General features: G+C 36.9%; 1 pseudogene; it reads left to right on the forward strand.

The window, feature by feature from the left end:
• Positions 1 to 1,170: 1,170 nt before the first annotated feature.
• Positions 1,171 to 1,483, forward strand: LOC100954836 (annotated as a pseudogene).
• Positions 1,484 to 14,693: the final 13,210 nt, after the last annotated feature.

The raw sequence follows: 14,693 nt of genomic DNA on the forward strand, positions 1-14,693 counted from the left end.
ATTTGGATAAATCCACACAATGTTATGAGAATTTGTGAGATTTTTTACTAGAATTTATGTGAATTAAATAGTAGATATAATAAAAATAAGTATAATAACAGTAATAAATAACAAATACAAAGTTTATAAGATCATGATTGGTATCACATAAGATTTCAAAAGCCATAATGTAGCTCTTCGTAGCTTGAATCTGGATAAGGATACACAGAAAGCCTTGCAGCTACAGATGGGGTTTGGTCTATTCAACTACTTGCTATCCTCAACTCTAACCTTGGCTATTTCTCTGACTTTGTCATACATGGCCTGGCAACATCCACAATTCAATTCCTCTTTATCCTGCTTCCATGATTCCTGACCTACCATTCCAACCACTACTCACCCTTCTCCCCACTTACAGTCCCAACACTGCTGAAGAAAGCTTCTCTCATTCAACCAAGCTCAGGTGGAAAGCTTTCTGTTACCCCAGTTCTTCTGAGACAACACCCACAGCCTCTGGAGAAAGTTCTCTCCCTCTCAGTAAACAATGAAAATTTGGCTTTCACTGGACTCTAATAAAAGGAAAATTGATCTAAATATAACAGTAGCAGAGATTTAAAACATCTTGGTGTGTTGTGTGAATTGTTATGAGTTGCTTGTGCCAAATTATCTTAAAGTATGTTTTAAGGTATTGGCAGCAAGTAGCAGAGAGAGACTCTTAATTTACCCAAACCCTATAATTACAAAACAGGCAGGGCCTGATAACTCTAAGAACAGGTTCCAGAATGGTCTTGTGAGTAAGTAAAAAAAATGAAGCCTTTGAATTTTTAGCTCAATCCATCACAACACAAAAGACAGAATGAGAGGGAGAAATAAAGGCAGAGCATTGATTACAAATTTTTGAGGTCAAACAGACCTGAGTTTATCCGCTTGATAATTGCAACTTTCGACAAGATACTTGGGCTCTTAAAATTTCCTCCAGAAACTAATAATAATAATACCTACTTCATAGCTTTATTAGTATTAAATGAGATGGTGACCTTATAATGACCTTCAGCATAGCTCCAGGAAGATACGGCATTATTATCACTTTAAATAGTCTTCAGTAATTTTTATCTGACTTTTTGTGAATTTAATGAGTGGCACAAATTATAGAAATTCATGATTATCCTTGTTCGCAACCTTGCTTCAAAGATGACAAAGAAAAGAAGGAACGACGGTGTGCCAAAAGGGTTGTGGCCATTTGCAACCTATTTGCTGCACAAATTGCACCCAATGTGTGCCCAAAGACAAAGCTATAAAGTCTGTTACTGGGAACGTAATAAAGGTCAAAGCTGTCAGGGATATTTCTTAAGCGAGCATCTTCGATGCCTATCCCGAGCTCTATGTGAAGCTACATTACTGTGTGAGTTGTTCTGTTAACAGCAAGGTAGTCAGGAACTGTTCTCGAGAAGCCCATAAGGACCGAACACCTCCACCCAGATGTAGACCTGTGGGTGCTGCCTGATGACTTTCACCAAAGCCCATGTAAGGAGTTGAGTCCTTTCAGACTGAAGAAAAACTATCCTTTGGGAAAAAATAAAATGAAAATTATTTTTTGAAAAGAAATTTATGATTATATTGGATAAGGCCGAACAAATGCCACTATACTAAATGCTATAGTATCCGAACAATGCACAAATCAATATGAAATATGTATTCTGTTTGAATTTTAGACTTACTACTCATTTACAATACTGTATAAGGTAAAGAAAAGTCTTCATATAACAACTAGCATGATCTTTTTACTGTGCTCATAACAGAATGTCTAGTTTCTTTACAAAGAAATGGAGCTAATTTGGGGACAGATGTTTTGCATGCTTATTATGTTTGCATCTATCTTAGTTATAAAACAACAAAGCCAGGAAACCACTGAGAATAAACAGCACAGCAGGGCTAATACCGCTAACGTAGTAATTAGAGCCACAGTAATGGACTTGGGAGAAGAATTTCTTATAGTTTAGTGCTTTCACTGATTTGCCATCACACTCTCTTTGTGATGGTTCACCCACATTTCTACCATATCCATGCCAGATACTATTTTTTCAAGTTTCACACTGAGGTGTTGCTGATATCCAGTGCATACTTGTTTACAGGACAGCTTTTGTCCAGTGTCTCTTCAGGATCCACACTCTTGGTTCCTCACTAAGATTTGAATCTAAGTCACTGGACTCTCTTATATCTTTTTCTCATGACTTTCTTCCCATCATGGGCTTTAATTTTTCTACCTGATATTATCCTAACTCCGGGGTCTCAACCCCTAGCACTCCTATTTTGACTCAAAACCAGACTTATTCACCCTTCTTTTTCCATTACAGGGACATAGATCACAATAAAGTGAACCCAAGATGAAATTATTAAATGTCATATGATAGACACAGACATAAAAAAAGTTGCAAGTAATTTCTATGTTGTTATTATACTTGTACCAAGAAATTTCTAAATTTACAGCAAAGTGAACAGTATTACAAGAAATATGCATCAGTTTAAGAGGAATCCTCTACCTTAGAGGAGTTTACGGTCTTGTTGAGGAGATCAGATATAAACATAAAGAAGTTGAAAAACTGCATATAATATTAAAATAAGATCTAAGTAAAATTGAGAACTTCTGCTTCTGGAGAAGTTTATTCTCTGATCTGAAACAACAACAAAAACTGACAAAATCTCTTCAAGCATTGTTTTTACAATATTGGATGTAAGGTAATGAAGGACAGGGATTGCTGAAAAGCAGAAAACAAACAGTCTCTAAAATTGTTCCAGCTTATGTCCTATGGAGAGTTTCAAATCATGGTGCAGGTAGGGGAAAGCTAACTAGAGCATAATAGACTTTCCTAATATCTGGGAAGAGACCCTGTCCATGTTCACCTGGATAATAATTAGCAAATCTATCTGAGGAAACTACCTGAGGCTCAGGAAAAAGTCACCCAAATGAATTAGAAGGCACCATGCCCAACACTCACACAAGGCATAGTTTCTGTGCCTACCATCCAGAAGAGAGATCCCAATGGCTTAGTGAGCATTATATAGTCTCTACAGAAGGGTCTCACCTCAGTAATGAGGAAAAAATTCTCATAAGACTCAGCACTGCTACAGTTCTACCTAGTAAATCCTAAAGTTAAGATCTAAAGGAACCAAACTTTTCTGAATAACTTAAATGCATTCCAGAACAAAGGTGAATATTATTTATAGAAAGAAAAAGTATACAAGATCAAGCCAGGTAAAATCCACAGTATATGAAATCCAAGGACAAATTACCAGACAAACAAGTGAGTGGGAAAATACAACCCATAATAAAGAAAAAATATTAATCTATCAAAACTTACTCAGACTTGATTGAGATGTTATAAATAGAGGAACATTATGATTAAAACATTTGTTCCATCTATATATCATACATTGAGAGATTTACATAGAGAGGAGAAAAATACATATTTTTAAAAGACCTAAATCAAACTTTCAAGGATGAAAATACAATGTGTCAGTTGGAAATAAACTGGATGAGACCAACAGCAATTTAGACATCACAGAAGAAAAAAAACATAATAATGGACTTGAATAAATACCAGTAGAAATCTCCAAAATGAAACAAAGATTTTAAAACGAGAATTTATTTAAGTAAGCAGAGAGCATCCATGAGGTGTGGGATAGTATCAAACATCCTACTTTACATGTAATTGCAATTGCAGTGTTTTAGGAGGGATACGGTGGCAGAAAAAAATATCTGGGAAAATAGCAACAAATATTTTTAAAAATTTGATAGAAACTATAAACTCATAGATCTAAGAAGCTAAACAACCCAGAATCATGAGAAAATAAGGAAAACATGCCAGGGCATATCTTATCACACTCTTCAAAATCAGTGACAAAATATTAATGTTTTAAAAAAATAAATTGAAAATTGCCAGAGAGAAAAAAGTCATATGTTCACATATTGACAAACATCCCAAAGTATCAAGAACATCTAGGAAAACATGAATTCTCCAAAATAATTAAATAAAATATCAGACCAATCCCAGAGTGATTGAGGTATGTGACGTTTCAGACAAAGAGTTCAAAATAGCTGCCCTGAAGAAGCTCAAAGAACTTCAAGACCACACAGGAAAGGAATTCAGAAGCATATCAGAGAAATATAACCATGGTAATCCAACAACAGCAACAACAACAAATCAAGCAGGAATTCTGGAGCTGAAAAATTCAATTGCAAACTAAGACATGCATAAAAGTCTCTCAATAGAAGAACTGATAGAGCAGAAAAAAGAATTAGTGATATTGAAGACATGCTATTTGAAAACACAATCAAAAGACAAAAAAGAATAAGTAAGAATGAAGCATACCTCATAAGACCTAGAAAAATAGCCTCAAAAGGGCAAATCTAAGGGGTATTTGCCTTAAAGAGCAGGTAGAGAGAGACTGGCACAGAGAGTTTATTCACAGAAACAATAACAGAACATTCCAAACCTAGAGAAATATATTAATATTCAGGTACAAGACAGTCATAGAACACCAACAAGATTCAATGCAAACAAGACCACCTCAGGGCATTTTATAATCAAGCTCTCAAAGCTCACAGATAAACAAAAGATCCTCAGGGAAACAACAAAAAAGAAACAAGTAACATATAAAGGAGCTCAATATATCTGACAGCTGAATTCACAGCAGAAATTGACAGGCCAGGAAAGAGGGGCATGAGATATTCAAACTGCAAAACAATCTTAACCCTCAAATATCATATTCTGCAAACACAGCCTTCAAACATGAAGGAGAAATAAAGAAACAAACAAAAGCTGAGGGATTTCCTCAACACCAGACCTATTCTTCAAGAAATACTAAGAGATGGACCAGGTGCAGTGGCTCAAGTGAGTAATCCCAGTACTCTGGCAGGCTGAGGCGGGTGGATTGCTTGAGCTCAGGAATTTAAGACCAGCCAGAGCAAGAGTTAGACCCCACCTCTATAAAAATAGAAAAAGTAGCCAGGCATCATGGAAGGTACTGGTAGTTCCAGCTACTGGGGAGGCTGCAGCAAAAGGATCACCTGAGCCCAAAGAAATTGAGGTGGTTGTGAGTTATAATGATGCCATAGCATTCTAAGTAGGGTGACAGAGTGAGAATCTGTCGAAAGAAGGAAGGAAGGAAGGGAGGGAGGAAGGAAGGGAAGGAGGGAGGGAAAGACGGAAAGAAGGAAAGAGAAAGAAAGAAAGGAGAAAAGTAAAGGAGTTCTTTAGTAGGAAAGAAAAGGACAACAGTATATTGTATACTTTAAAATTTGCTAAAAGGATTATCTTACCTTAAGTATCCTATCAAAAAATTAAATTAATAAATAGAGAATGAGTGGCTTCCTTTGAAGGCAATGGATATGTTTTGGTGTAGATTGTGGTGATAGTTTCGTGGTTGTATACTTATCTCCAAACTCATCAAGTTGTATACACCAAATCTATGCAAACTTCAGCATGTCAATCATACTTCAAGAAAGTGGTTTTAAAAAAGAAAAAGCACTGGGGCAGCGCCTGTGTCTCAAAGGAGAAGGGTGCCAGCCCCATATACCGGAGATGGTGGGTTCAAACCTGGCCCTGGCCAAAAAAAAAAAAAGAAAAAGCATGAAGTACTATACTAAATAGTAACAGTAATAATAACAACAACCACTTAGGTGTTACTCTTTTTCTCTTGCTTCAGCAAAGTATATTTATTCTTTTTTAATTTGTGTTAAATCATAGCTGTATACATTTATAGGGTACAAGGTGATGATTTGATATGCAATGTGGAATGCTTAAATCAAACTGATTAACGTAATCATCACCTCATTCACTTATTTTTTGTGGTAAGACACTTACAATACACTCTTAGTTGTTCTGAAATGTACCCTTGCACTGTGAACATTAGGCAAGGAAAGTACAGAAATGTATTTTCTCTTGCATTTTAAAAAGAGACATTATGTGATGAAAAGATCATTTGGCTGAACAAAAACACCCAGGTTGCAGACCTGGCTGTGTCAATACGTCTATTACCTAAGAAAATCCCTAAAATCATGCTTTATCTCTTTCCTGATCTACAAATTATGGGGTTGGATTAAAGGATCTCTTTGGTGCCTCTGGCTCTAAAATTCAAGTATTCTATGAAATATTATAAGCTTGCCTCTGGTAGAAAAGGAAGCTAACATTTACTCATCACCACTATGTTGCAATAATGCATGCATTACACACACACACACAGTGGGGATATATTTTCATTTCTCTTCTGAGTATTACATATCAGGAGAAAAATAATCCCGTATCCTAGACCTGGGGACAAAGGGAGAAGTGCTATCTGAGATGTAGATAATTGTTCTTATATGGAATTTCAACTCCTACACACCATCTGAGTGCGTCCCCGCACCCACTGATGATAATAACTGCAGGGAAAACAGTTATCCCCTCTCTGAGCTCCATCAGTTCATCATCCATTGCTAGTACTAAAAGTGTTCAGGTCACTAACAGAAGAGGGGAAGCCTCAGATTTATGCACAAAGAATTTAAGCAAAGCCACACAAAGACACCCAAAGCAAGAATGGGATCCGCACGGTCATCACACAGAGAAGCTCCATCTCTGATTCTTTTTTCTGACCTTATGGAAATTGCTGATCTTGATGGTAAAATTACGCAGCCATGAAAGAAATGAGCATCTGTGGAGTTCCACACAGGCAGCCTGGCAGGTGAGCCCTGACATACAGCTACCACTCACAGCCCCCAAAAGTAACTTGGACAAGATACACAAAACCCTTACATACAGGTACCACTCACAGTCCCCAAAACCAACGTGGACAAGATACACAAAACCGTTCCATACAGCTACCACTCACAGTCCCCAAAACTAACTTGGACAAGATACACAAAACCCTTACATACAGCTACCACTCACAGCCCCCAAAAGTAACGTGGACAAGATACACAAAACCCTTTTTGTCTAAGAAATAGGTCTCTGGAATTGTCACTTTTTATCAAACCCATGAAGACGGAAGTAGATGCCTAAGAGGTGAAAAGAAGCCAAATCCTGTCCTGGAACCCTAGCAGGTGGATACGAAGAGGGACCTGGGCATGGATAGAGAATGTTCTGTGTGCCCCCGGTGAGCACACAGGTGTCTGGCTCTATATGCTACAAACTCATTACAGAACTGACCAGGGAGGCTCAGCTGTGGAACAATCATAGAGAGGAAAGCTTACAGTAAGACACCTTAAATATTTTAATAACTAAATAAAATTGAACAGAATCCAACCAGCTTCATCTTGCATCCAATTCTGTTTTATTGCTGTGTCCCACTGTGGCTCCAGTGTGGATTGATATAATGTCACCACTGAAAAATAAATAAAATTCAGAGAGCAAATGATCTCCACTGTATCCTCAGTGTGATTACTCGTCTTCTCCAAGGGACATTTCATGCATAAAGATGCCAGCACGTTAAAAAGGTGCAGGGATAATCTCTTCAGGCATAGAGCCACTTAATGAATTTAGGATGAGAGACCCGAGATCCTTCTGTCATGCCTCGTTACAGGAAGCCGAAATGATGTGCATATTTTGTGAGGTTTTCCTCTCAAATCTGTGTAGAGAGGGCTGCCGGAATGCACACAAAGAAAAGCCACTGTGCCCTCCCTAATAGGCACAACACAAACAAATGTGGATCAAGCTTGCTGAGAAAGGACAGGACTCTAATAATCTCCCATTATTCAGAGATGCCTCGCCAGCTGGCAGGGCTAAACCCCAGCTCATTCTCAACCAGTTCTCATCTTTGGGACCCAGCCAGGTGAAAACAAAAAGATCAACTCGGATTTCAGATTCATTCAAATTTGCAGTTCACATTCAGTGTTCCCAAATCTGCCTTGGACCTCCTTGGCTCCACACACCCGGAAACGGGGCCTGCAAATCTGCAGGGAAACCGGAAAGAGGGGTAGATGGACGTGTGCTGTCAGAATAAAAACATCCAAGATCAGAGCAGCAACGTTGGAGGGTCTAACCTACAAAAAATTCTAAACACAGGAAAAGGCTTATGCAAAAATATTTAAATGACAGTAAAATCTCAAAAAACTTGAAAACATTAATGCCCCCAAATTATGGTGAATCGACTATGGAATATTATGAATCCTTTGAAATATTGTTTATGATTATGTAGAAAATCCTCGAGTTAGAAGGAGACATAGAATTGTAAATATACAACATATACCAAGTAAATTAAAAGAAAGTAAGTGTATCGACTAGTTAAAAATAATCTGGAAAGAAAAAAATATATACACCAAAAAGTTAGAATTGCCAGTCTTTTCCTCTGGTAGAAGAGTGTCTCTATTTTTTTACTTTATTTTCTTTTATTTTCTGAATATTTTATGAAGTATCTATTGTTTGTTAATGAAAAAGAAATAAAAAGTCTTTTAATGGAGGGTTCAACAAAATTTTAAGCTAAAGACAAATTAAACTCTACATTTTAATATATATGAGCTATATTTTGAGCTGGCATACAGTATTCCCAAGGTACCTAATCCTGGGTACTGACACTTAGGACCATAGCTTCTGTCTCAGCCACCCAAAACATTCTCTTCAAAAGAAATAAAAAAGGGTTTACAAAGTTCAGGTTTCACTTCAAGGCACCAAGATAATATTGAATATTCAATTCAACCCTGCTGGTAAGCCTTGGATTTTAAAGTTTGATCACTTTTGAAATAGCACTATTTGGTGAAGTGTGCCTTTTGATCAGAATGCTTTTAAGGAAGACCGGCCAATGTCTGAGCTACAAGCACTGAAAACCACAGCAGCATTGGAGGGAAAGATTAGTAAACTGTGGAAATCCAAATATACCTGCCTGCTGTTCATGGGACTGACTTAATGAGCCACTCAAAATCCAAATGACTGAACCCCTCAGTTGCTTTTAATTTTGCACTATTGTATTATATTGACACAGCCAATGTGCCTGGAACATAAACCAGATCTAATCTGGTCATTAAGCCAGCTAATAAAGAGTCTGTGTTTGAATTTACTCAGTAACTCTATAGTTGAAAAAACCCTGCAGGACACGAAAGAATAATCTAACCTAATTTTTCTCACTCTATTTAACTGAGAAAGCATTTGCCCAATGCTAGCATACAGGGTGTGAGTTGGTTTACTAGAGTTGCAAAGAACAGAAACCCTATTTAAGTAAAATAGGTGAATTCATTATAAAGTCACAAAGATGTCACATGGAAACAAGAAGCAGCCAGGCCTCAGGAACAAACCGGAAGCCAGGGGGAAACTAGGGGGTCTTCTTTCTCACTTATCTCCGCAACTTTCTGTTCTTCTGCCCTTTTATTTTTTCTTTCTAATTTTCCTATTTACTGGCTAAAAATAAGACTATCAATAGCCTTATTTGTAAGTCTCTCTCTCTCTCTCTCTCTCTTCCCTTTCTTTCTTTTTCTTTACTTCTTTTCTTTATTCTTACCTCTCTCCTTCAGGTCTCCATAGATGAGACTCTGATAGGCTGAACCTAGGGCCGGTGCCTATCATGGAATAATCAACTGTGGCCATGTGACCAAAGGCTGTCCAGTCACTTTGCAGTAAGTAAAATCATAAATGAAAAAGAGACATCATAACTGATATAACAAAAAATACAAAGGATCATAAGAAACTATTCTGGAAATTATATACCAATAAATTAGATAACTTAGATCGAACGAACACATTGGTAGACATATACAATGTACGAAGATTCCCACATGAAGAAACAGAAAATCTGAAGAGAGCAATAACAAATAAGAAGATTGAATTAGTCTACCATTTAAGTCAGGGGTCCTCAAACTTTTTAAACAGGAGGCCAGTTCACTGTCCCTCAGACCTTTGGAGGGCCAGACTGTGGCCTCCAGCTGCTAAACAGGACAGGCAGTGGCGGCAAAAACACCTAGTGGGCCAGTTAAATGTCCTAGGCAGGCTGCATGTGGCCCGTGGGCCATAGTTTGAGGACGCCTGATCTAAGTACTAACCAGGCCCAACGCTGTTTAGCTTCCAAGACCATGATTGAATTAGTAATAAAAATTCTCCCAATACAGAAAAGTCCAGGACCTGATAGTTTTGCTAGATGTTATGAAACATTTACTAAAGCCAATACTTCCAAAACTCTTTCAAAAAATTGAAAAGGTAGGAATAATTTTGAACTTATTTTATAAGATCAGCATTAACTTGATATCAAAGTCAGACAAGAAAATTATGACAAAAAGAAAACTATAAGCCCATATCCCTGATGTGCATAGATGTAAAAATCCCTTAAGAAAATACTAACAAGTTGAATTCAACAGCACATTAAAAAGATCATTAAACCTGATCAATGTGAGATGCATTGTAGGGGTATATGGACAGCTCCACGTATGCAAATCAATAAATGTGATATGCCATTTTAACAGAATGATGGGGGAAAAAAATCCATGCAATCATTTAAATAGATGCAAAAAATTTGTCAAAATTCAGTGATTTAAAAAAAAAACCCTCCCAACAAATTAGGTATAGAAAGAATGTTCCTCAACACAATAAATGCTGTATAGGAGAAATCTAGGTAGCATACTCAACAGGAAAACTGAAAGCTTTCTCCTAAGATTAAAGACAACACAACACTTCCATTCAGTAGAGTACTAAAAGTCCTAGCCAGAGAAATTGAGCAAGATCTAGAAATAAAAAGGCATCTAAATCGGAAAAATGAAGTTAAATTGCTTTTGCTTGCAAATGACATGATATTATATAGAAATCCCTAAAGACTCTATCAAAAAAAGATTAGACCTAATAAATTAACTAAAGCTATAGAATACAAAATCAACATACAAAAATCGATAGTTTCTATATACTAACAGTAAACTATCTAGACAAAATAGAAAAGAAGCAATTCTATTTGAAATAGCTATGATAAAAATAATATACTTAGTAATATATTTAACCAAGAAGGTAAAAAAAAAAAAACTCTACATTGACTATTATTATTAATATAAAACACTAATATAAGAAATTGAAGAAGACATAGGTTTTTTTTTGTTTTTTGGTTTTTTGGTTTTTTTGAGACATAATCTCACTATGTCCCCTCAGTAGAGTGCTGTGGTGTCACAGCTCACAGCAACTTCTAACTCTTGGTCTTATGCAATTCTCTTGCCTCAGCCTCCCATGTAGCTAGGACTACAGGCGTCTGCCACAACACCTAGTTATTTTTTATTGCAGTTGTCATCATTGTTGTTTAGCAGGCCTGGGGAGGGTTTGAACCCGCCTGCCTCGATATATGTGGCCGGTGCCCTAACCACCGATCTAAGGGCACCGAGCCAACATAAATTTTTAAAATCCAGTGTTCATGGATTTGAAAAAATTAATATTTTAATTTATAAATATTTGTTGTCTATTTTTTGAGACTTTGGAAAAAAATAAGAAGTAGTTAACTGATGACTCCATACTGAACCTCAGAGTTAAAGCTTTCTATAATAGACATACTCTTATTTGGCAATGTGAATGTTACTTTCTTTGCATTATTATTATTATTGCTTAATATTTTGATGTAGCAATCTCTGATTTCTTTTCTGAATATATTTATCTTTGTTCATTCTTTATGAGGTTTTTGTTTCTAGTCCTTATCTTAAACATTGTTCTTGTTATTAAATTTTAAGCCTTTTTAATTTTGTGAAAGCAAAAAGTGGAAACCTAATAAACACATGTACATGTAAAAAATAAATTAAAAAATTCTGATCTAAAAAGTTATCTATAGATTCAATACAATCTCTATCAAAATATTAATGACAGAAATAGAAAAAAAATTAAATTTGTTTAAAATCACAAAAGACCTTGATTAGGAAAAAAAATGGAATAAAAAGAACAAAGCCTGATCCCACATACTACCTGACTTCATAACATACTACAAAGCTATAGTAACCAGAACAGCATGATATTGGTCTAATATCATCTAATTTCATTGGACAGACACATAGACCAATGAAACAGAATAGAAAGCTCAGAAATAAATCCATGCATTTACAGCCCACTGATTTTCAACAAAGATGCCAAGAACACACAAAGAGAAAAGGACAGTCTTCTCAAAACAAATGGTGCTGGGAAAATTGATATCCATATGCAAAAGAATAAAATTAGACCCTTATCACATAAAAATTAACCCCAAATGGATGAAAGACTTAAATGTTAGATCCAAAACTGTAATACTAGAGAAAAACATAGGAGAAAAGCTCTATGGCATTGTCCTGTGCAAAGATGTTTTAGGATATACACAAAAGCAAAAATAGACAGATAGGACCACATCAAGCTAACAGTCTTCTGCATAGCAAAGGAAACAAAGTGAAGAGATACCCTAACAGAATGGAAGAAAATATTTGCAAACCATATATCTGATAAAAGGTTAATAACTAAATATAAGAAACTCAAACTCCATAAAAAGAAAACAAATAACCAGATTTTAAAATGGCCAAAGAATCTAAGATATTTCTCAAAAGAAAATATACAAATGACCAACAGGTGTGTTTAAAAATGCTCAAGATCACTAATCATCAGGAAAATGTAAACTAAAACAACAATGAGATCTCATCTTACACCTGTTATATTGACAACTATCAAAAAGACCCCAAAATAACAAATATGGGTAAGGATGTGGAGAAAGGGGAATCTTTGCACACCATTGGTAGAAATGTAATTTCCTACAGCCCTTATGAAAAACAGTATGAAGATTCTTCAAAATACTAAAATTGGAATTCCCACATTATCTAGTAATTCCACTTATATTCAAAGTAAATAACATCAGTAATTTTTGAAGACATGTTTGCACTTTCATGTTTATTGCAGCCTTATTCACAGTAGCCAAGATATAGAATTAACCTAAGTTTCTATCAACAGATGAATAAACAAAATGTGGAATATATATGCAATGCAATACTACTCAGCCACGAAGAGAGGGTTTCCTGGCATCTGTGACAAGATGGCTGGATGTTAGTTAAGTGAAGTAAGTCAGGCACAGAAAAGCAAAAACCACATGATGTCACTCATCGGTGGAACTTTGGGATCATGTGGCCTTTGCCTTTTGTGAACAAACTGTTTACAGTGTGTTTTCACAGGATCTTTCTTTATCTGGCGAACTGCCTAATATCTAGTTGTCTGAGCTTCAACCCAAGCATCCCTCACATGGGAAACATTTTATACTGGCTGATGCTATTGCAGCTCTCATCTGAACATCATTCTAGAGCCAGGAAACTGATCTTGTGTCTCCCTCAGCATTCTGGGGAAAACATGACCTGGGATACTCCTGGTTCTTCAGATGGAAGATGCAATTTCAACATACTACTACTGGCCAAGCATGGTGGCTCACACCTCTAATTCAAGCACTTTGGAGGCAGAGGGCAGGAGGATCCCTTGAGGCCAGACGTCAAAATCAGCCTGAGTAACATAGGAAGACCCTGTCTCTATAAAATAATAATAATAATAATAAATTAGTTAGGTGTTGTGGCTTGACCCTGTAGTTCCGGCAACTTTGGAGGCTGAGGCAAGAGGATCGCTTAAACCCAGAATTCCAGAAATTCAAGGTTGCAGTGAACTATGATCTTGCCACTGCACTCCAGCCTAGGTTATAGAGCAAAATCCTGTCTCTAAAAAAAAGAAAAACAATAGTCCTCTGTCCCTTGGTCACACAGACAGTAACAGGGTCAAGCAGAAAGCAAAAGCTTATGGCAGCTCTTATATGATACATATAAGAATAGGATGTTGGTCACTTTAGTTTCTAGTCAAGCACCTAAATGGACCATTTAAAGAAACACACCATGCCAGTCCTCTTCTTGAAGACACTATTTTTGTGGCTTCTTTGAAGCTACTCTTATAGAAATCTCAACACGTCACATGTCTTCTCTGCCTGAGGTTCATTAGCAGCCACTCCACTGCAGCCTTGAGCAGTATTCTCAATGTCCCCTTCTTTCTGCCTGGGTGCCTCCCTACAGACAGCCCTTTGAGGAAGGTCTAACATAACTACTATCTCAACCACACAGTCCTCCCATGGAAACTCTCCCACTCTGTGAGTATAGCTTACTGGCTCAGGACACATCCTTTTCTTCTTCCCTTTGAGAAAGAGAAGCTCCAGCCAGTTCCTGACTTCAGATGTCTTCTGGCTAGAGACCAGAACTAGTGCATCTCCTCACAAACCAAAGGAGATGATGTCAAGTTCTTTCAGAAATTTACCACTTTCCCTTCTCTAGAGATTTCATGGCCCTTTCCATCTGTCGTTTCTCTACCATGTGTCTCTATCCCAAACTGTCCATGTCAGTATAATATAGACCCAGCCAGTTCCAATGTACAAAATACTCTCTGATTACAGTCTCAGCAATACAGTAAACATCTGGGAATGTTTGTATGCCCCATTCCACTTCTGGAAAACACTCTCTCATCTTTCAAAAGGGTTCTCTTGCATCTCAATGACATGAGTGGTTCCCTCCCCCAGTTGATTCTATACACTGAGTGCTGGGTCAAACACCACTCCAATCATATGGGACTTCTGCAGAGAATTTCCTCCTAATCTTTTATGGTCCACATGACAGATGGGAGTAGAAAGTGGATTGTCCACTTTAGCCTGTATCTTTTAAAATCTTACAAGAAATTTTTCTCGGAACTCTCTTACAAAACAAGATCATACTCATCACCTGATACTCTCAGCTTTGAGTTCTGATGCGTTCCCAACGT

Source organism: Otolemur garnettii, unplaced genomic scaffold, assembly GCF_000181295.1.
Source record: "Otolemur garnettii isolate 467f Iridium unplaced genomic scaffold, OtoGar3 scaffold00095, whole genome shotgun sequence".
NCBI classification, from domain to species: Eukaryota; Metazoa; Chordata; class Mammalia; order Primates; family Galagidae; genus Otolemur; species Otolemur garnettii.